Here is a 21,638-nt window from a genome sequence, read left to right as displayed (position 1 = left end):
TAATAAAATCTTCAATCTGTTTTTGCTGTGTAGCACAGAATAGCACACCACGGCAGACAGATGGTTGGGGTGAGGAAGAGGGGAGCGTGGTGATGTATGTAGCTTATCAATGCCTCTCGCCACGAGGCACAGGTAGATCAAAAATATATACGGTGCCTATAGAGTCAACAGCCACATGAACATAGTCCTAAAACTGTGTTAACGAGGCACATGTTTCAAGTCCCTTGATAAGAGGGAACTTAAACAAAGGGAAGTTGCTCTCAGACCCTGGCCATTAACAGAGGGCAAAGCTCAACCTCACACATCAAGTCTCCACCCTCACTTTCACGAGGAGCAGCAGGCTCAACAACTAATGTCCTCCCTATAGGCCCCTGACTGCCCTTCACTGACCATGTCACACCCCTAAGACAAACATACACCCCGAAAACATCTGCTCAGCAAGCCGACGTTCCATCCCCCCATCTGTACAGTCTGCACCCTACACCACTCTCACTTAGCAGCCACACCCCTACACCATCCTCCCAACTTCCACTTAGCAGTCTATCCACATCGAACACCCCCCCAACCCCCCAAACAGACATTTGTGCACACACAGGCAGAAAGCGAGCCCGGCCCAGCTTGGCAACTACCCCGCCTGTCCGTCTGTGTGCCCACCCCCGGAGCCAGTGCATCAGGATAGCCTTCCCTGTGGAGGGGGGAGGGGGGGCTGCTGTATTGGCTCTGCCGCAGTACCCCAGAAGTTCCATAGTGCCTCCATTGGCAGGCAGGCTGATGGGTCCCAAACCGCTGGTGCCTGCCAGTTGGTGTGACCCACTCCTACAATGACTGGGCCCATGACGACCATTCTGCAAACTCTGGGAGACGTCATTAATATGTAAGTGTTAATAGGTGGAGCCGCAACGCTAATTGCACACTGGAACGGAATCATGTTTAATATTAGAATCCATTACGCACCGGCTGTTGCACGCGGAGGCAAATGAATTAAGACAACACATTATTTACCCGTGCACAGGGCAAATGGAGACTGACAGCACCGAGAAGGTTGACACTCAACATGGCAGCTGTTGCTCACATCTGTTGGCTCCCGTATCTGCAGCGCTCAGCGGCCCTTTGATACGAGCTGCTCCCGTAATTAGTTGACTTTCCTCTGTTTATCTGCTCAGCCAAATCTAGCTGCAGTGGGCAACACAAAGACGGGACTACACTGTCAGGTCCAAGGTTGATAGCAGCTTCTTTTCAGTGGGAGAGGGAATTAAGCTCCTAGTCCTAACTATGGCCTTTAAACAAGGTCAGCAATATGGTGCACAGAAAGGGGAGATATGAAGTGCGGAAATATGCAAACAAATTCAATTTGTGAGTACAAATATGATCGTGTTCAGTATACTTATAAAATGTATGTTTGGTACACGCACATTTATGATATCTACACTACCGTTCAAAAGTTTGGGATCACCCAGACAATTTCGTGTCTTCCATGAAAAATCACACTTTTATTTATCAAATGAATATAAAATATAGTCAAGACATTGACAAGGTTAGAAATAATGATTAATATTTGAAATATTAATTTTGTTCTACAAACTTCAAGCTCAAAGGAAGGCCAGTTGTATAGCTTATATCACCAGCATAACTGTTTTCAGCTGTGCTAACATAATTGCACGGGTTTTCTAATCAGACATTAGTCTTCTAAGGCGATTAGCAAACACAATGTACCATTAGAACACTGGAGTGATAGTTGCTGTAAAAGGGCCTCTATACACCTATGGAGATATTTCATTAGAAGCCAGACACTTCCACCTAGAATAGTCATTTAACACATTAACAATGTAGAGAGTGTATTTCTGATTAATTTAATGTTATCTTTATTGAAAAAACAGTGCTTTTCTTTGAAAAATAAAGTCATTTCTAAGTGATCCCAAACTTTTGAACGGTAGTGTACATTCTCCTTAAGTCTGGAAATTCAAATTGGAACGAGTAAAAAGAGGAAATATTAAAAAATGCCAACATTAATAAGATATAGCAGTGACACATTTCTTTCTCCCCCTTGCCCCCCTGTCACCAATTCCCTAATGAGCATGTCGCTGGCAGAATTAATTTATTCTTGTGTAATTGATCCCCAAACAGCTCACATCCATCATCGGGCCATTCAATATCTTACTCTGTTAATCTCTGCCTGCCCCTCATCATAATTCTTTAGCACAGGCCATTACACACAGAGATGGCTCACATTGTGCTGTGGGCATCTTTAACACTGCCCACACACACACACACACACGCACACAAGCTGACACGCCAAAGCACAGATATATATATATATATATATATATATATATAAAACAATTTTGTTTCTATTAAGTATATGCATCCAAACAGGCAGATCAGTTATTGCTGCAGTGGTACAGACTCCAGCGATGAGAGCTGGTGCACGAGGGAATGCGCCTAACATCTGTTTTACATTAATGATTCCTGGTGCAGCTCACAAGCTACTGTAATATTCACAAGGGCTGTGAGAAACTCAGTAATTGGGAAGTGTCTGGATGCGGTTCAAGCTGAAAGCCAACAGCGGGGCTGCTCGCACTTCCAAATCTTAAGGATCCCCGAATATGTACTGCGGGCGTTCACCTCTCGAAGAAACAGCCATTTTGAGAAGAGCTCGCTTTTCTATTCTAAAAATAAATCAGCTTTAATGGTTGTTTTTTGGGTGTAATGAATATTTAGTTGAGTCAGAGCAGTACATATATATTTACTGAGCTGTGTCACTTAAATGAATAATGCTCACTTGGCTGGAAGAGTAACACCAAAGTAATGTTGATTTGACCACGCAGAGTAATGCTGGCTCGGCTGTGCAACAGAGTAATGGCTCTGTCCTCTTTAGATGCAAGAGAGATTGTGAGAGCCTCGTCATGTATCAGCACCCAGTGACGCGCCCATCCCAGGGGCGAGCACTGCACCATGTCCCGTCCCCGACACGCCAGAGTAATGAATGGCCCAGCTAATGAAGGCTTACTAATTGATTATGGAGAAAACAGAGTATTACTCACCCAACAATGGCAGCTTCAAGGGGTGCCGAGACACTTTGTCAATGCTCGGTTTTCCCTGCCTGTCCAGTCCAGAGGGTTTTTAAATCGACCTTCTGACGGGCATGGCGTTTGGGATGAAGTGTATTACTTTTGTAATATTTCATTATCCTCCTACATGTTTTATGACACAGATCATTGCATTTTCTTTGTCCACGCATCTATTAACAGCAGTTCAGCAAATTAAATGTGTTGTACATCTTGCTGCAGGCATACCCCGTACCCAACCAGGTGTGACCGCCAGTGATGACAGTGAATGGGGATTTTTGAAGCTTTACACTCTAAAGCTGATGCTCAATGAAGCAGACAGAAGCTGCTAAGGTGGGAGGTGTATGTAGTGGACCATTGTCTTTGATTAACTAATTAGTAGACATTATCAAGACTAAACAGAAGTCATTACCAGTGGGCTTTGGCGAGGAGGAAATCATTTCCCCATGGACGTCCAACCACAATGTCCCGAGCTTTGCCCAGTGCCCAACAGCCCAAGCTCAATTATTAAATCTATAAGGACTAATTTTGCTTTTTAAATGAAGCTCTAATTGACTTTCGTGTGAAGAAAGCACTGTGGCTGATTCAACTTGTATTATCTGAATCACTGATTGAATCGCTGATTGAATGTGAATCGGTGGTCTGTTATTGGGTTTCCAGACAATGGAAGCCAAGATACGGAGATCGCTGACCCGACTGCTGATGCTTCTCTCTCTCGCTCTCTATCCCACATACTCACTCATTATCATGCACACAATAATGCATGCACCTGTAATATCAGTTCAGCAATTTTTTTGTTCCGCTTCTCATCTTCCACCGACCTCCTTCACGTCACGCTTTGTAGACTAACACAAGTCTGAGTATGAACCGCAGATTAAAGAGTTATATATTTGAAGTTGAAGACAAACATGCAGCACCAAGTACAGCTTGTGTTTATGGCACCTCAAAGGAAGTGTTTGACACTGTGGATACAGTGGGCTGCACATGCTCCATTACCATCTTATGTCAAGCTTAGGCAAGAAGTCTGTCCTCAGGCTCACAAGAAGGGGCAGAACCAAAATCAAGAAATTACCATAATTCACTCTAATCATAAGTGAAGGAGGGCAAAATGACTGAAATTAAATTCTGCATTTCTGCATTCCACTTCAGGGATGTTTCAATAGCTATTTTATGCCAGTGTTTTAAATTTATGTTTACGATGCTCATGCCGCCAATTAAAATACTAAGTAAATGGGAGTGCCACAGGTTTAGTGGGCAGCAACACACATGCATACACATATCCTAGGGATGGGATATGCTGGTTGGTGTGTAATGAGAGGGGCCGAGGCTGAGCGAAGTGATTGCTCAGAGTGCTGTGTGGCTGGGCTTCTAGTCTGGGGCATTAGAAAGCTCAACTGCAGTGGTAGCAACATGCTGGGAGAAGGAAGGAGGAAAAATAAAGGCCTGGTCAGATGAGGCCGTTCTGGTCTAATTGAGTCCTTGGGGCCGAGACTCAACTGATCAGAGACTTGTTACAGGAATCCGGTTTCATGGTTTCCAAACAAAGAAGGGATTTGTAGTCCTTTGGGATTACATTCGAACCTTTCTGTGATTTGTGTGGTTTTCTCTTGGTTGTCTGCCCCTGTGTTAGTCTGTTATAAATCCGACTTCTCCAACAACATGGAAACACTGCGGTTGAGCTCAGCAAGTGGTATTCACATTTAAAACATTGCAGTTCTACGGTGTGGACCCTTTGTTCTAGTGTCTGCTTCTACATGACTGGAGCGTGCCCGGCTTTAATACAGACATTCAGCTCATAATGCTGACTCATCAGAGCAATTGGCTTCTCTGGCCATCACAGGAGACTGTAACATAGGCTGAGGAATCATAGCTTGTAGTCTTTGTTATGAGGAACAATACATATGACCACTTTTGTCAGATCTGCTGTACAAATCATTAAACATTGGTGGAGATTTACAAGGCTATATTCAGACATTGTATGGTGTTGGAAAAGTGTTATTTACTACACGAAAGAACGCTAAAAGGTGTGCAATTTTAAGATACCAAATGCATTAATGGTGAATTTGTCTCCATTTGGTATTGAACTGTGAGGATGAAATAATGCACAGCTGTTGTTTGAAAGAAACTGAGCAAAGAGGAAACTTTACACAAATGGAAAAGCTCATCAGAGAAACCTGAACATCCACCAACAGAGCAAAACACAGCTTTCAGTACAATGGCCCAGATAAGAAACATTCACACTATCTAGAAAGGAGAGCATGTCTTCTAGCATGCACTTGCTCCCTTTCAGTCTTTATCTCTTTAAACAATCCCTGGGAGACAGAAACAACAAAGACAAATTACTTTGGCCTTTTAAAAGAAGCATCAAATCTCCCCCTCCAGTAAGCAGGGGATCCACAGAGGTGTCCGTGTTTCTTGCTTACCTCCTGCAGTGGCATTAACTAGTGGGGGCTCTAGATGAGCTTCCTGTGGAGCAGGAAAGGCCAGGACAAACACAGGCGCTGTGCTGCTTTTAATAGGTGTGATGCCCACTCAAGTGTAGCAGTTCATGCATTAGAGGGGAGAGCAAAGAGAGTAAGATTGGAGACAAATACAAGCAACAAACAGATGAGAGAAGACTGACTGCCTTGTGGATTATCACTCACTTCAGCCTAGTGTGAAGGGAAAAGGAAAGAAAGAAAGGGATGGAACAATAAAAGAGGATGGGGAATGTAATAAAATGATAGTTATCCAGTGAAGATAGCACAGGAGCCTACCAACAGAGACGCAAATTCAAAGCCATTCTCAGGCTCAAGTGTGTGTCATGTCTTGTGGTCTGGAGGGGGAGGGGGAGGCGGGAACTGGGGGACAGGCACAGCGCCTCGTCCACCTGATGCCACAATGTAGACTCCCACAGCTTCCTTTTGTTGTCCGAAAGTGCTGGGCAGAGGAGAAAGGCAGACACAAGGAACAGACAGGACTCTCTGCAGGACACTATTTGTGCCATCGCCTCTCACAGGCGGCAAGACAAAGCCGTCAGCTGCCTGGACACCTCGTTAGGCCGCTCCCTGTAGCTCTCACATGGCACAGGGTTGACCGCGGCCCCCCTGCTGGGACCGGCACACCGTTACAGTGGCGCTTCAGCCGCTTAGAAATACACACATGCACGCACACAATGTGGAACCGTGGAGCATTAAAGAACAAAGAAGAAATACGGTGCTATAAAAACACACCTGTTCTACAGGGAGTTCAAGGCCTTGCCTTCACAAGCCGCGTCATGGATATTTGCTTTGGTTGTTAAAGCTGATATTTGCAGATGCAGGCCACAACAAAAGCACCTCAAGGCTGGTTGAGATGGATGGCTGGGGGAAAGGGATGAGGCTCTCTTTCCTCCTCATGCGCTTTTATCTTTGTAACTTAGAATATTGATTAAGGGCTTAACTGAGGTTAGGTGTGTCTGACTATGTCAATGAGAGCTAGATCAAGACCTGTGTTTATAGAGTCAATCTGACCAGGGAAGAGATCTATCATGTGTCAAGTACACACTGTAGCACACAGGCTGTACACATGGTACATACACTGACACCCTCAGTTTTGACAAGAATGAGCAAAAGCTTATGAATACAGTTAGGGCTGCTAGAATATTGTGGCAGTCGTTTATCGAGTTGATTATTTCCTCTCAGCATTATAGTACGGCTTCCAGGTATTAGCTGGGGACTAAATTACATAAAATAACGAAATACCTAGCACCTTCAGTTGTTGCATCCACACTCATTTGCAAGGAAACAAATTATTTTGACATTTTGAAGCTCCCGAAAATGTCCACGCACAATCTTCCAAAGGCCGCTGTTTTCCCATTACCAATAGGCTTTTCCTGTTAGCACACCCTGGAATACTAAATAAGGTTAGTGGTTAGCTTGCTTAGACCAAGCCAAATAAATATGCAGGAATTAGTTCCAGCTTCACACACCGTCAAAATAGGATCCACCAGTCAATGCACCAAAACAAGCCCATTCACCACACTTTAACTCATTCAGGCTACAAAGAAAAGAAAAGCAAATTCATATTGACACAGATAAATAAATGTATGCAGGGAGCTTTGTGAGCACAGTACAAGACATGAATGCAAATCTAAAAAGACAACCCGAATCAGGGATTAACATACACTAAATTGCAGAAACACTCACATACTGTATTTATACCACAAATATATATTCAGTATATATATATATATATACACACACAGTGCATTTATATCAATAATATTACACCATGCACGCATTATGATAAAATATGTAAAAATAAGAATGAACCTCATATAATACATGTGTGTTTTATCCAAATAACCACTTGGTTGTGGCTCACTGTCCCGCTCACTTTTACTTGTCCCAACTTGAAAAATGTATTATTTTTTGGAAATATTGCGACATGCTTCTCTAATTAATTTCGGAAAACCAAACATGCAATTTAATCAAGTACTCATTGATCTCAATTCTGACTGATCCTGGGACACTTCGTGTCTTATAATCAATTTCATTATCGGATGATTCCATGAATGGTCTTTGTTGTTTGATGCACCTCCACTGCATTTTCTCTCTGATCTTTAATGTTTTAAATGTTCCCTTTTTGGGAAGAACTTCATCACCACGACGCCGGTTGCTGCTGAACATTATAAATGGTGTGAATAAGTAATATAACATGCAGTGATATTATGATGTGAATTTTTTTTTACAATAAAAGTTAGACTGGTAAAACCAGACAGTTAACCGACCCCACCACTCAATCATAGCAAGCACACTCTTTGCAGCCATCACAGGGGATAATGTACCAGAAGGTAGCAATCAGTCAGGCCTGGCTGTTGCCACCTCCTATGCATCAGTCTGTACATCCTTTCTCCTTCAACAGCTGTGGACTCATATGTTACTGTCCCTCTACCTGTCACTGTCCATCCACAACCACACCATCCACAGCACACATCAATCAGCCCACCCCTGCTGCTTTTTAATCTGTCCCCACCCCAAACGACCACGAACGCTTCAAAATTACAGTGAAGAAAGGTCACCCCATCCAATTAGGATATCATCAGAGATGCTCACGAGAGGGTCATTCCCTGAACCCTCGTAAATCCTACTCTGGCCAAAAAGGAACACCCACTCTGGCAGGATTCAGAATGGCTGGCTGATGAGGTGCTAGGATGCATCTTTAACAGTAATCGTGGAGACGACTGATGTAATTTTTTGTTCGGATTGATACAAGGTGTAATGGCATGTGAAAGTACCGCGATAGGTTTATTCCCTTAGGATGATCCAGGTTATTATCAGTCCATGTACTGACCCTGTGACGACCCCGGGGCCTAGATCAATCAGGTCTGCAATCAGGATTAGATCGAGCTGCCCTCTGCATCCTTTCTCATCATTCTAGTAGCCTGCTATTTGCAAGGACCAAGCTCCATTACAGGATTCACATGCAGCCAGAGAAAGTGACAGGCCTGCTGGAACGTGAGAGATTTTTGGATCAAACGGTCCAATGGAAAGGAGCATGTGGAGACCATTGTCTTAGTTTGGCAAAGGAAAAAAAGAGCTAATGAGAGAGGGGTCGAGGCAGAGAGCGAGAGAGGGTGGGTCAGTGAGCTTTGAGCTGATCTAAGCCAATTAGAGACGAGTGACAGCTCAGCTACATGCTGATGACACAACTAGACCATGGCATCGCTCTGAGCACTCGCACCCCACTGTACAAGACTGACTTGGACCCCAACAAGCCCCTAACACTCCCCCATGTAACCCGAAATACCCCCGAACCACAACCCTCATCGCTACAGACAAAGACCAAAGCCTAGGGAGAGAGCAACGCTTAACAAAAAGACTCTTCTCTCCCCTTCTGCCCTGCATCCGCTGCTTTCTGAGGGCGAGCCAAGCGGAGCTCTCTGCTTTGTTATGGTTGGCCAAATCTCTTGACATCTGATGTTGTTGAGAGTTGCCGTGACGACCTGGCAAGTCCACTGACCTTTGCTCCCAACGGTTCAAAACTTGTGAACCCGAGGCAAGGGAAAGCCAAAAAGCTTGATGGGGATATGTGAAGTGAGGAGTTTCAATAGAAAAGGGGGGTTGTTCAAATGACCACTGACAGCTGTCATTGCTGTGTTGCCTTCTCACTATGAGCAGATAATGGGGCAGAGCCTTCCCAGTACGCACCAGGGGAGGAGGTAGGCCAGGTTGTGGGTTGTCAGGGCTCCGGCAAAGGGCTTGTGATTAATGAGACAAGGAGCTCAGCAGCACGTGCCACACCGGTGGTAACAACCAAAACTCGTGACACAGAGTGTTAGTGGATCCAAAATAATAACGCAAACTATATACATGTTGACAAATCTACCTCCAGCACCACATAAACACGACCATATAGAATACATACACGTACATAACGGTCATTTGGTACACCTATGACGGTGAAATCAGAGATGTGTCTTTAAATGCATCCTCCCGTTCACCCTTGACTGAACATCAAGTGTATACAATAAGTGAATAGCTTTGGGGGAGAAGAAGCCAGAAACACAGAGATGGAGGATGACAGGAAGGAGTGATGGGGGTTGAGGGACACCCAGCAGGGGGTGGGACAGGACAGCCCAATGCACGTCAAACGTCTGCCACTCCAGAAAGTTAATGATGCCACGTTCTTGGGCCAACCATCCCCCTGCTGCATGTGAAAAAAGAGACAGACAGAGGGAGAGAGAGGACTGAGGGTGGTGTTGCTGGCACATGGACTCGGATGAGGTGAGATGCTCTTGTCGGTTGAGGTGGGGGTGAAAATTCAGGTCCAAGAATATTTAGGACAATCAACACCCCAGTTGGCACCAGTGGGTGATGTTGATGAATGATGAAAACCCTTCTTTTTTTCTTCCAATCAAACTGCTGTCCCCTGCCCTCATCAGCATCCTTTATCGAGTCAACTTACGTATTAAGGCTTATGAGAAATGTGGCTAATTGTATCAGCAGTCAGTCCTTGATTTTTCATTGCAAAAGGGGGGATGGGCATTTTGGCTGGTGGGCTGAAATTGTATCATCTACAGCCAGTTAGAGAACAGCAATTTAGGGGAGGAGAGAGAAATGGAGTGGTGGGGGTTGCAGAGTAGAAAGATGCTGAGGAGAGATAATAGCACTCGCACTCAAATGTAGAAGGATTGTGCAAAATCTATAAAGCAGAAAGTCCATTTGTCAGCGAAAATAAAATACAAAAAACACACATGGGTAAATGTTCATAGATGTCAGAATACCAATTTTTCATGAAGCAGGTAAAGAGTGAAATCCGGTGGCAATCTAGTTTTGAGGTTACTGCCATAACAACAGAATGTGAGTACTATAAGAATGAATAAGCTGACAGATGCTCATATCCCTTGGCCTGTAATTGAATTATCTGTGCTTTTCCTCCTCTGACACAGGAATAACCCTGCCTTCGCCTGCTATTTCTCCTTTCATACATCCGCCAATAACTCTCGGGTAACTGTATTAGCAGTGTTTGCTCGAGATGCTCTCCAGACTGCCAAATGGACCAGTGTCCAGCTCTGTTTCCAAGCCATGGGGTCAGAGGATGGTCAATCGATGGTCAGTCAGAGGTCACATCCAGAGCTGTCCAAAGGTCAGTCTATCTGGACCCGCAGGTATGACTGGACTATCAACCCCCTGAACTGATGAATGGAGCTAAATAATGAAGATGAGCACCTTCTGTTCGACGGTTTTAGAATGTGATAAGAAGAGCAATTTCCTTCTTCTCAAATGTACTGTTTGGAATCAGATTATTCATGCAGGGATCATGAAAACAATTAGTGTGTCTGCAATATTTCTAAATTACAGTTAATTTTTAATGCTCCTGATGTTTTTCACAGAACAGGGTTGTGTGTGAGCATAAGTGAATTACCAACAACAGGCAATTAAGCTAATAACACATTAGTTGCACAAACAACAGACTAATTGCAGATGTATCCCACTCAACATGTTTTGAATAATATAATTTCCCATGACCTCCTGCACAGCAACAGCAGCCAAATCGATATTCATGAAGTGTCAGAGTTGTAATTCATGTGTCTGTTCCACATGAGCACCACAGGGACCTTTGAAAGAAAGACTGGGGAAAGAGCTTCCATGTAAAATCCACAGTTAATGCCAGGGCATGGCTTATGTTGGCCAATTATACTGTTCTTTTCAGCTCCGCTACAACGTGGCATCTGGGGGTTCATTTTCCCCTTACTGTGCCATTTAAGCTTCAAATGTGCAAATGTTTACTGTGCAAGTTGGACGACAAAATTGTGGTTTGGGAGTCGGTTAGATGTTGTGTTTGTGTCTGTGTGGGCACGTGCATGTGTGCCTTTGCAAACCCTGTCTTGTGTACGAGTTCCAAACATGTATGTGCTGCTGCGCCTGTGTGCCTTTGTGGGTGGAGGCCTAATTTGTGCATGAAACAGGAGAGAGTTAATGGCTTTTAAAGATCGGTGGAGTCAAATGAGCGTGCTCATCAGTTAGCCACACACCCCTCGGTGATCACTCAGTGTCGTTAGATTTAATTTCCTGCGGAATAAGGAGATCTCGGGTGGATCCAAGACAAATCCCTGCAATTACAGCCACGCTTAAGATGATTCACTGCCATCATTTCTGTCTCAGGGTGGTGGCTGCTGTAGTGTATGGCAATATTATCAACAGCAATCATTGGAAATACACTAACAACAACATAGATTATTTTGAATTTTACTCAAGCTATTTCTTCACAAACACTGTACCTTATGGATTTCTCGTCAACACGGAAAGCAAAGAGAAAGATGCAGAAACCTGCCGATGCACTTCGCTAAAGACACACACACGCTGGAACCGGCAAACATGGGAGGCACCTGCATGTTGGTTAATAGTTTTGCCCTGGACAGTGTAGGGCATGAGGGCCAGCAGCGAGAGGCACTGAGATAACATTCTGCTTAGCATTTGAATAGGGTATTCGGCTTTCCATTCAGTTGGCCTTTGGCCATGCTCGTGCTTAAGTGGTCTGGGCGAGTCTGTATGTTCTCTACTGTGCCAACCAATGTGCAGTCTCATATCTGGCAATGTGCAATGTCTGCCAGTGTCCCGGTCTGTCTGTCTGTCCGTTTGGCTGGATGCGTGTCTGGCGAGTTAATAATCAGCCTGGCTACCTGCTAATCATCCTCCCAGCTGCAGAAGCAGGTGGCCACACATACCACAGTTCCCAATCTCATTCACCATGTGATGTCATCTCACTGCACCTGGTCACCCTGCTTTACGCATAACTGAGGTCGTTTGCCTGTTTGAAATCACTTATTTTTGCTGGTCCTGAAGCTGGGAACTTGTATTTCTCACCGGTATGGTTGCTGTCCATGTAGGGGACTGGTGGCCGCTGAATGAACAACATTAAGCCTGTGTGTCCTTTCCTTCACCTCGGCCAAGCCCGGGACTGATCCCAGAGCATTCTAACAGGCAGAGGCAGCAGTTAGGACACACTCCACATCGAAATGGGAAGCCATTAACTCTGTAACACACAAGGTCACCTTCAACTAGACACAGCCGCCACCCCAACTTCCTCTCTGATATGCCCAGTGCATGCAGCGGTGCAGTCATGTAAAGGTCAGGCTGTAAAACAGAATGCAACCACAGCTGTCTCAGAAACCACACTCTTCAACATTTGATCTCGTCTCCCTTCACTTTTGAAAGCGATCAAAATGCTTTGAGTATCACTTTCAAAAAGCAGGAAAGGAAATGGGAGAGGAAGGGAGTGGTAACGGGGGAAGAGGAAAGAGAGTGATGGAGGGAGGGAAAGGGAGAGACGGCAGATACTGGATGATCGGGTTTCAACTCTGGTCAGCAGCTGTTAAGGGCTATGGTGGCTGGTAGGTGTCCCTTACAGCAAATGTAATGCAAGCCAAACACAATATCTGTCGACGCCATTGAGAGATCACCAAGTGAAAACACATTCGGACCCACGATAACTCTACCGTGGCTCAGGGCCTGGCGAAGCCTGGTAAAGTTTAAAGGGCTGAAGACAAAAATAATAAAACACAAACCAACATAGGTTGCGAGAAGGGAGGATGATGATGTTTGTTTCCCTCCAAACCATAAGGATGGCAAAGTTGTACACTATGAACTCTCAACTTCTTTGGGCCAGTTTTCGAGTTTGTTCCATGTAACCCCCTCCTCCCTTCCCCCAGTCTCCTACTTCCTCTCCATCCACACAGTTTAGTTGAGAATCCAATAAAGCCGAGTTGATGTGCCTCATATGTTCCCAACGGGCTACTGTTCTTAGAAAAACCACCACAAAGGATATATACCTTCAGCATGTTCTGTGTGCGTAGGTGTGTACGTGTAGTAGTTTGTGCACAACACCTTAAAGTGGTCACGAGTGCCAGTTTGCAGTGTGACAGTTGTAACCCAAAATAAATAGGCTGAATCGTGGTTCTGGTTGAGTACTGACCCTTCCACTATATAGATCAATCCCCAGCAGTACTGTGTGCACCCAGTATTTGTGTGCACATGCATGTATGTGTGTGAATGAATGTGTGTTTTGAGGGTCCGTGTGAAAGTAACCAAGGGAATAATGGGCATTTGAACAAGGAACATCAGTGCAGAAATAATAACCCAACATGCCACACGCCAGAGGGTGAATCAATTCCAGTGACATTCGATTCAAACCCATATCAGCTAGCGCCTGAACTTCAGCCCTCTACCCTGTCAACTCCTCCCAAGCATATGATGAATTACCATTTCTGGAAGTCTCAAAGGGTCTGAGTGAGAGAGGGAGAAGAGAGAGAGAGGAAGGTGGGTGGGGGAGGTCCATCACAACAGGGACACATTCATCGGTGGGAAGCCCTGAGTTAAGGACTGATGCTTTGACAGAGATCTGGGGTGGATAGGAGAGGGCAAAGGGTTCTCCAGGGGTGACAGGATCCAATCCTGGCTAGACTCAATGTCAAGTCAACCTCCCAACGCGCAGAGTCTACAGGGATTACACTCAGGGTCACATTTTTAATTAAAAGTATTATCACTCACTTATCCCTTTGCCCACAGAGCAAATATAATCGTATCAGACATAGTCATCTAAATGCTGGTAAATTGCACACCTGTGCAACAATTTAAAGTAAACCTGCAGTTGGAAACCCCATGTCTTAGGTTATCTCCACACAGGCTAAGAATGGATTAATGTAGTGATGATTTGATAGTCTGAAAGATGCACAGGCCTCGGACAGAATACACCCATAAGTAAATATCAAAAGAGAAATCCACCCATGAGAGCATCAGCCTCTCCCCCCGTGTGTGTGTTTTAAAGCAGATCAATAATCAGCCTGCAGACAGATTTAAATAATGTACAGCTCAGTCTGCCTCCAAAACTGATAACACAAAAAGTGTAAAGGCATGGCAGGGTAAGTTCATTTGACAGAACATGCTTGTCCGAAGGGTCTCACTTTCTACAACAACGCTGCCAAGCTGCTACAATTAAGTGACTCGATGTCAGCATATAGATTGTATTTCGGCAGCAGACCGAGCCGGCACGGTGTAGACTAGAGCATGGGCGATGAGACACGTGGGGGCGGGGGCAAAGAGAGGAGGCAAAACGCGAGGCGGGAGAAACAAAGCAATAGCCCTGCATTGTCAGAGTGGAGAAGCCATCAATAACTGTGTCACTATGAAGAGAGAAAGAGGGAGAGTGTGAAGGAGCGAGAGTAGGGTTTATAAAGGAAACACAACAAAACCCGGTGCGACGGGTGCGACGGGTGCTTCATCTTGCCGGGCACTAATGGGCGTGAGAAGCGCCCGGCTCAGCATTCTCCGCTTGATGGCTCACTCCTCCGCTGACGGGCCGTGGCATCCATGACGGAGCACCACAGAATTTTTTAATCCACTTTATACACGCCAAAGGTGACACAATGGTGGAAGTAGAGAGGTGAGGGAAAGGGGGGAGAAAAAGACGGATAACGGGGCTGAGAAAGATGGTCAATGGTCATCCCAAACTTGGCTCGCATTAAGTGCTTCATCTCTATGCCACCTTCTCCCCACACTTTTCCATCTTTGTCTGCAGCTCTTGCTGCACTACTCCATTGTTGCCGTCATCATTGCTTTATTCCCCATCTTCATCACTACACGTGTCTCCTCTGAAGGTAAGAAGTAGGGGTGCAACGGATCATCATTGATCCGTGATCCGTTCGGATCATCTATTTCGGTTCGGCACGCGCATGATCCGCGGATTGATTTATGAAGAAAAAAAAATTGTGCGCATGCTCAGTCCACACACAGCCGTAACACGTGGCTGACATAGCGATTGCTAACATAAAGAAAAACCTGCAACACAGCGTGGTCATGGCGAGCGGAGGAACAGAAGAACTAGATGGAAATCCCCTGTTTGGGAGCATTTTGGCTTCCCTGTCAAATTGAATTCAGAAGGAAAGAGGTTGGTGGATAAAACCGTGACGGTGTGTAGGCACTGTGGCACAAGAAAGTCATACAACAGTGGAAAGTTTCCTGGAAACACATCGAGCATGGCCACGCATTTACAGCGACATCACCCCGGTGTTTCACTGACGGAGTGAAACCAAAGCGGCTCAACAACCGCTCATCACGGCATTTAAGCAGCCCTTCCTCCACAATCAGACCGGGCTAAAGCAATCACAAACGCTATCGGTCTGTTTATAGGTGCTGACATGAGGCCATATTCCGTTGTGCAAAACAAGGGATTCAAACACATGCTGAACGTGCTCGAGCCACGTTACGACATCCCGTCGCGCACCCACTTCAGCGATAATATTGTGCCAGGTCTGTATGAGCAGGAGAAGAAAAGGTGGTGGATGAGCGCACCCTCTGTTGCACTCACAACAGGCGGGTGGACGTCGAGGAACGGTGAGCTATGTGACAATAACCGCTCACTTCATCACAGCAGACTGGGAGATGAGAAGTCGGTGCTGCAGACACGCCCCTCTACGGAAGTCACACAGGCAGTCACCTTGCGCGGGTACTGACACAAGCAGTGGAGGAATGGAAGATAAAGAGGCCCACTACTAATATCCCAGTCACAACTGATAATGCCAAAATCTAATAAATGCAGTGAATGAGGCAGGACTGGGCCCACAGATAGGGTGCTATGCACATGTAGTAAATTGGCATCACAGAAGGAATCTCAGTCAATAGGATGGACCGCCTCCTTGGGAGGATCAGGAAGGTGGTTTCCTACTTCCACAGAAGCACAACAGCTGCTCATGTGCTTAAGACAAGGCAAGAAATGCTAAAGCTGCCTACTCATAAGCTCATACATGATGTCCCAACAAGGTGGAACTCCACTTATGATATGTTAGGCGTTATCTGGAGCAGCAGGCAGCTATATACTCTGCATTGACCGACAAGACCCTCAAGAAAATGTCAAAGACATCATAACCCTTTCTGATGATGATGTGAGAGTGGCAGAGGAGGTCCTCCAGGTGCTTAAACCCCTTAAAACTGTTACATCTCTGCTGAGCACTGAAACGTTACCATCTGTGTCAATGATCCTTCCGCTGAAAACAAGGTTCTACAATCCATGGCTCCAAGTGTGGAAGACAGCACCATCACTCAAGATGTCAAGACTGCCATTAGAGAGGACCTGAAGCCCAGATACACTTCACCCCCTACTCTACAGGACTACCTCCACAGATCTACTGCCCTGGATCCAAGGTTTAAGTCCCTGTCTCACATAGACCCTGACCTCGCCAGAGGACATACAGTGACCTCACCACTGAGATTGTGAGCAGTCTGGCCACTGAAGACTGTGATGAGGTAAAGGAAAAAAACATTATTTTAAAATGATCAATTTAAATCTTCATACATTTTTTATTTTCAGTAATAATGGCATTCATTTAATGTTATTGCCGCATTTTTCATGTTTATGAAACATGAAAATAAATAATAGGTTTAATTAATGACCTATTCTTTTCTGCAGGGTCAAGCTGCAGAGCCAACAGGAGCAAACTTGGACACATCTCCTCCACAAAAGAAGTCGGCGTTGGCAGAGCTTTTTGGAGAGACCTTTGCCAGCAAAGACATGGACAGCAAGACTCCTGCTGACATCAAAGAGGAGGTGGCATTCTACCTGGCAGCAAGCGGCATTGCAGTGGATGGTGATCCACTGACATGGTGGAAAAGCAATGAGTTTAAATACCCTCATATTGCTAAGATGGCAAGATGCTATCTCGCTGTGCCAGGCTCTTCAGTTCCTTCCGAGAGAGTGTTCTCAACAGCAGGGGACATAGTGACTGCAAAGAGGTCCACACTCTCCCCAGACAATGTAGACACCCTTGTCTTTTTGAAAAAGAATTTAAAATTATAAGCTCATGTATGCTTTGTTTTCTTTCTTTAATTCTTCTTTGATAATAATGCTCTTGTTTCAAGGAAGATGATGTGCCTTCTTATGTTGCACTTTAATTTGTTTTTTATTAATGGTCATTGGTCCATGTTTAAAGGAAGGAGATATGCCTTTTTATGTTGCACTTTAAGTTGTTTTTCATTGATTATGTTGAAAAGAAGATGTTAATTGTACACTTTAAGTTGATTTTATATATTTCAATTGAATAATTTAAAAGTGTTAATAAACAAAAAGACAAAACATGTTTATTTGTCTTGTCTATTTTTTTTTTTTTTTTTTTTTGCTGATCCGAAAAATGATCCGATCCGTGACTCTGATCCGAGGAACGATCCGAACCGTGAGTTTTTTGATCCGTTGCACCCCTAGTAAGAAGGTAACACAGACCGGCTTGTTCCCTTGGTGGAGTTGGGGAGGTCAGAGCTGGGACATAAGGCCCGCTGTGGATAGTAAAAGTGAAGTCTCAGGACTTATCATGTGTGTGAGACATAGATACACTGTAGTCACCACCAGCACTCTGACCTGTGCTGGTGGTGACGACAGTGTATTCCTATGATTTATTTCCCTGCCAGAGTTTTCCAAATATCTGCTCCATCTCTGCCGGCCTGTCTCCTTCAGACCTGTCGGATCGTGGCGGGAAATTCCTCATTCTCTGTGGCCATCTGTATCTAATAAATGAGAGAGCAATCTGCATGCTGCTGTATATGATTGGCGAGAAATGTGTGTGTGTGTGTGTGTGTGTGTGTGTGTGTGTGTGTGTGTGTGTGTGCATATCTGTGTGTGGACACTGTGTGAGTAAATCCCTATAGATAACAACACCTTTTTACAGAGGTCAGCAAACTCCAGCTGCACAGACACAGAGCTGACACATTTAATCAGGGATGTGTCCTCTCTCACAGTTTATCAGTGGGAAGATATTTCTCACACCCCTGTCTGCTCTCACCATCTCTTTTATCACAGGACCGCATTCTCACCTTTTCTGCATGCTTTTTTTTCTTTTTCATTAAATCGCACAACTTCCTTCTGCATTAAACTTGGCCAACTCCATCAAGTAATATAGATCGTCCCGTTCTTTTTTGTTTTCTTTCGGTACCCACTATCCCTCCACTTTGCAAATCTATAAACTGAGCCAAAACAGACTCATTCAAAGGTGCGGCAAAATATATGGGCGCAATGATTGCCTTCTGTTCCACAAATCGGACCACATAAACAATCCGGACATTGAGACATAGATCATATTTAAACGCAAATTAACGGGACTCGTTTTGGGACAGCGTTCAATCTCCTAAGTTTAGCCTGTGCCATTAATGTGCTGTAATGGTTGCATTGTTGCTGCTTCCTTCATTACCCTTCATTATTTCTCAAGGACTTCGGCGCAAATTAAACCTCAGCCTACCAGGGTTTATACGAGCGTGAGGACAGGTGTTTGTGTACACTCCTGTCTGTTGTCTGTGCTCACTTGTCACTCCATTTTCTCATTTCTGAAATGGAATAATGAGTCCAGATGAGCTTGTGAAAGGCTCGCAGAACAGCTCAGCCTGACTACCCACCTGGCCTGCTCCTCCTGGCCTGTCCCTTTATTAGCTTCCCCTCATGCTGGACACAACGGGAACAGCTTGGAACCATCCTCCTCTCTTCAACACTCACACCTCTCCCAAATATATTTTCCCGCTAATTACCTTGTTGTACGTGCACCAAATGCTACCTAACGATTGACTTAATTGCAAAAGTGGTACATTAGATGATATCAAAGGACCTTTTTAAAAGTCATCCAATCCCATTCCAAGCGGAATTTACAACCAACCCAAGACATCTGTTTCCTTCCTGTGTCATTTGCATTTTTAAAGGTTACAAACTGAGTGAAGCCGCAAAGGATACATCTCAGGATAAGTGTGTTGCTTTCCTTTGCAAAGCTTCTCTCCCCAGACGATTACATACATTTAATACACAAATACCCACTGTAAACGTCGGAGGGCCAGAGTCACATTTCACACTTCACACTAAATTAAAAGTGCAACTGTTCCCCCACCTGCTTGTACCTGGAGCACAACGACACATGCTTCCCATCCACCTGAAAAGATGGGCCTAATTAAAATGTTCCTCTGGATCCAGCGCCCCAGGTGTGCCTTGTCACACTTACGTATACATAGATATCCGCAGTGGTAGCAATTTATTCAGTAGCGGTTGCTGCAGCTAGAATTTCTGACATAGGCTTCACAATGATTTATGAACCAGCTCATTGACCTAGTTTATTTTGAGAAGAGAAAAGGAGGCACATCCCCGAGTATATGCGGCATATCCATCCAATGGAGCCTCAGTTTTAAAGAGGTTGGGGGATAGAGTAAGATTACAAAACAGGTTGCTCCGGTACCTTCGAGACAACATGTTTACAAGTTCTCTATCTCCTGAAGTACAGGACAATGCAACATACGATGAAATATGTTCCCAAATGCACGATGTCGCCGCATTATCCTCACACTTTGCCTTTGCATCATGGACTCAGACAACATAAGGCAGTTCTTGCTCCTGTCCACTCATTTGTGGGAAATGCATACATGCTCAACATCCAACACTTAAAGGAGACATGTTGGAAAGAGTTAGCCTCGTAACGGCACAAGTCTCCTCAATCTGGCCTCTATTAATAATGCAGAGGCACCGCTCAGAGGCCTCTTCCCCCTCTTCCTCTCCACCTTTCCTGCTTGAACGGAGAGCATGGGGAGTGCTGCCAAGCTTGATGTCCAGCAAGCAGCAGTGGCGCTTTGCTCAGTGGACTCTGAGTTCAATCTGTTTCAAAGCTGCAATTAAATTATCTCACCGGGGTCCTGCTCAACCACTCGTGAACGGAAGGGGGGCAAAGGTGTGTTCAATACAAAGGAGGGAGGGAGGGAGCAGTGGGAGGTAGAAGACAAGCGGGGGTGGCAATACATATCATACACACAAGCCCAGTTCAACATGGATATAGATTGAAATGCTTCTTTTTCTTGTGTGATTAGCTGTGGCTTTACAATCACTCGACGGATGTCAGGACCTGATAAAGCTAATCACTGCAGTAAGCCAATGCTGGGGGATTTAGCACCCCACCAGCTTCTGCTCCCCAAGCCCCCCTGAAGACCTGGCTGAAAGAGAAAGCAGAGAAAGCCCTAGGCCCAGAACAAACCGGCATGCAGCGCTTCATAGAAATGGCCCTGCTTTTTTGGATCTGCGATATCCTTATTTCTGGGAAAACAAAAAATAGTACACAAAGAAAATTTGCTACAGATGGTCATATCTTGGTGTCACTGAAATAAATGTCAAAATGATTGATCAAGTCATTGCTGTGGTCAGTGAACACTTACTATGTATATATATTATTTTAAAAGTCTACTACTGGATATTAAAGAGAGAAAGAGAAAGAGAGAGATGCGCTCAAACAATGAAAATAGCACTATGGAACAACAATAATGGCACTGCGCTAATTCTGTCCATCACGGTGCCTTAGGCCTCACATTTGATAGGTTCAGACACCAATCCTGCACATCAGCTTTAGGACATATCTACTCAATATCCACTAAATTACTTGTCATTAAAGTTGCAACAAGTCATTAATGTCTTATACTGCCGTACCTGTAATATATATTGAAAAATAATGTATTTCTCCTCGTCTCCGCAATTTGCCTAAGAGGGATTTCATCTTCTCATAATTAATTTATATGAACACTCTTCTAGTTTTATACAGCTTCAATGCATTGTCCCTGTTGAACTGCACTTGACCCACCAGCAAAACCGTTTCCTACACCCGCACTCCATCACAGTCAGGCTGCTGTTGTTCTGACTGAGTGTTTGAGGTCAAGTCAGGTCAAGTCAATAGAGGCAAAATGATGTGAGGTAATGTAGAGGCAATAACGATTTGTCTTTAAATGGAATTTGGGCATACGTACTGTATATGGTGCCTGATAATGGGAGCCAGAATCAAAGCTTTTGCTTAAGTGGAGGCTGAGCTTTGGTCAAAATGGCCCTCTATAGCTCCTGTAGACACAAGGTACAGTTCTGTGTCCTTGTTTACTCAGTGTGTGACTCTCAAACCGAGTTTCACTTATAATACCAATCATACGTGTGCTCTTATTTCTTCACCTTGCTTTCCCTTCCACAGCCCCTCACCCCTCACCTTTAAGCCCTTCAAGGAGTCAGTGCCTCTATTCAACCCCCCCTGCTGATCAATCCACATTACACAAGAGAAGGGGAGATGGA

The 21,638-nt window shown here is 44.8% G+C and overlaps 1 protein-coding gene and 1 long non-coding RNA gene across 9 annotated transcripts in view; one reads left to right on the top strand and one right to left on the bottom strand.

Annotated features, from left to right (window-relative positions):
- robo2 (roundabout, axon guidance receptor, homolog 2 (Drosophila)) overlaps positions 1-21,638 on the bottom strand; it is a 159,517-nt gene that overhangs the window by 121,634 nt on the left and 16,245 nt on the right. The window lies entirely within an intron of this gene.
- LOC130210316 (uncharacterized) lies at positions 16,583-17,658 on the top strand. The gene is made up of 2 exons (XR_008834785.1): positions 16,583-16,828; positions 16,992-17,658. It is a non-coding gene; the product is annotated as an uncharacterized LOC130210316 (long non-coding RNA).

The sequence above is a fragment of the Pseudoliparis swirei genome, chromosome 20 (genome assembly GCF_029220125.1).
Source record: "Pseudoliparis swirei isolate HS2019 ecotype Mariana Trench chromosome 20, NWPU_hadal_v1, whole genome shotgun sequence".
In the NCBI taxonomy this organism is placed as follows: domain Eukaryota; kingdom Metazoa; phylum Chordata; class Actinopteri; order Perciformes; family Liparidae; genus Pseudoliparis; species Pseudoliparis swirei.
Note: the sequence above shows the minus strand (reverse complement) of the source record. Positions and strands in the feature narration are given on the sequence as shown.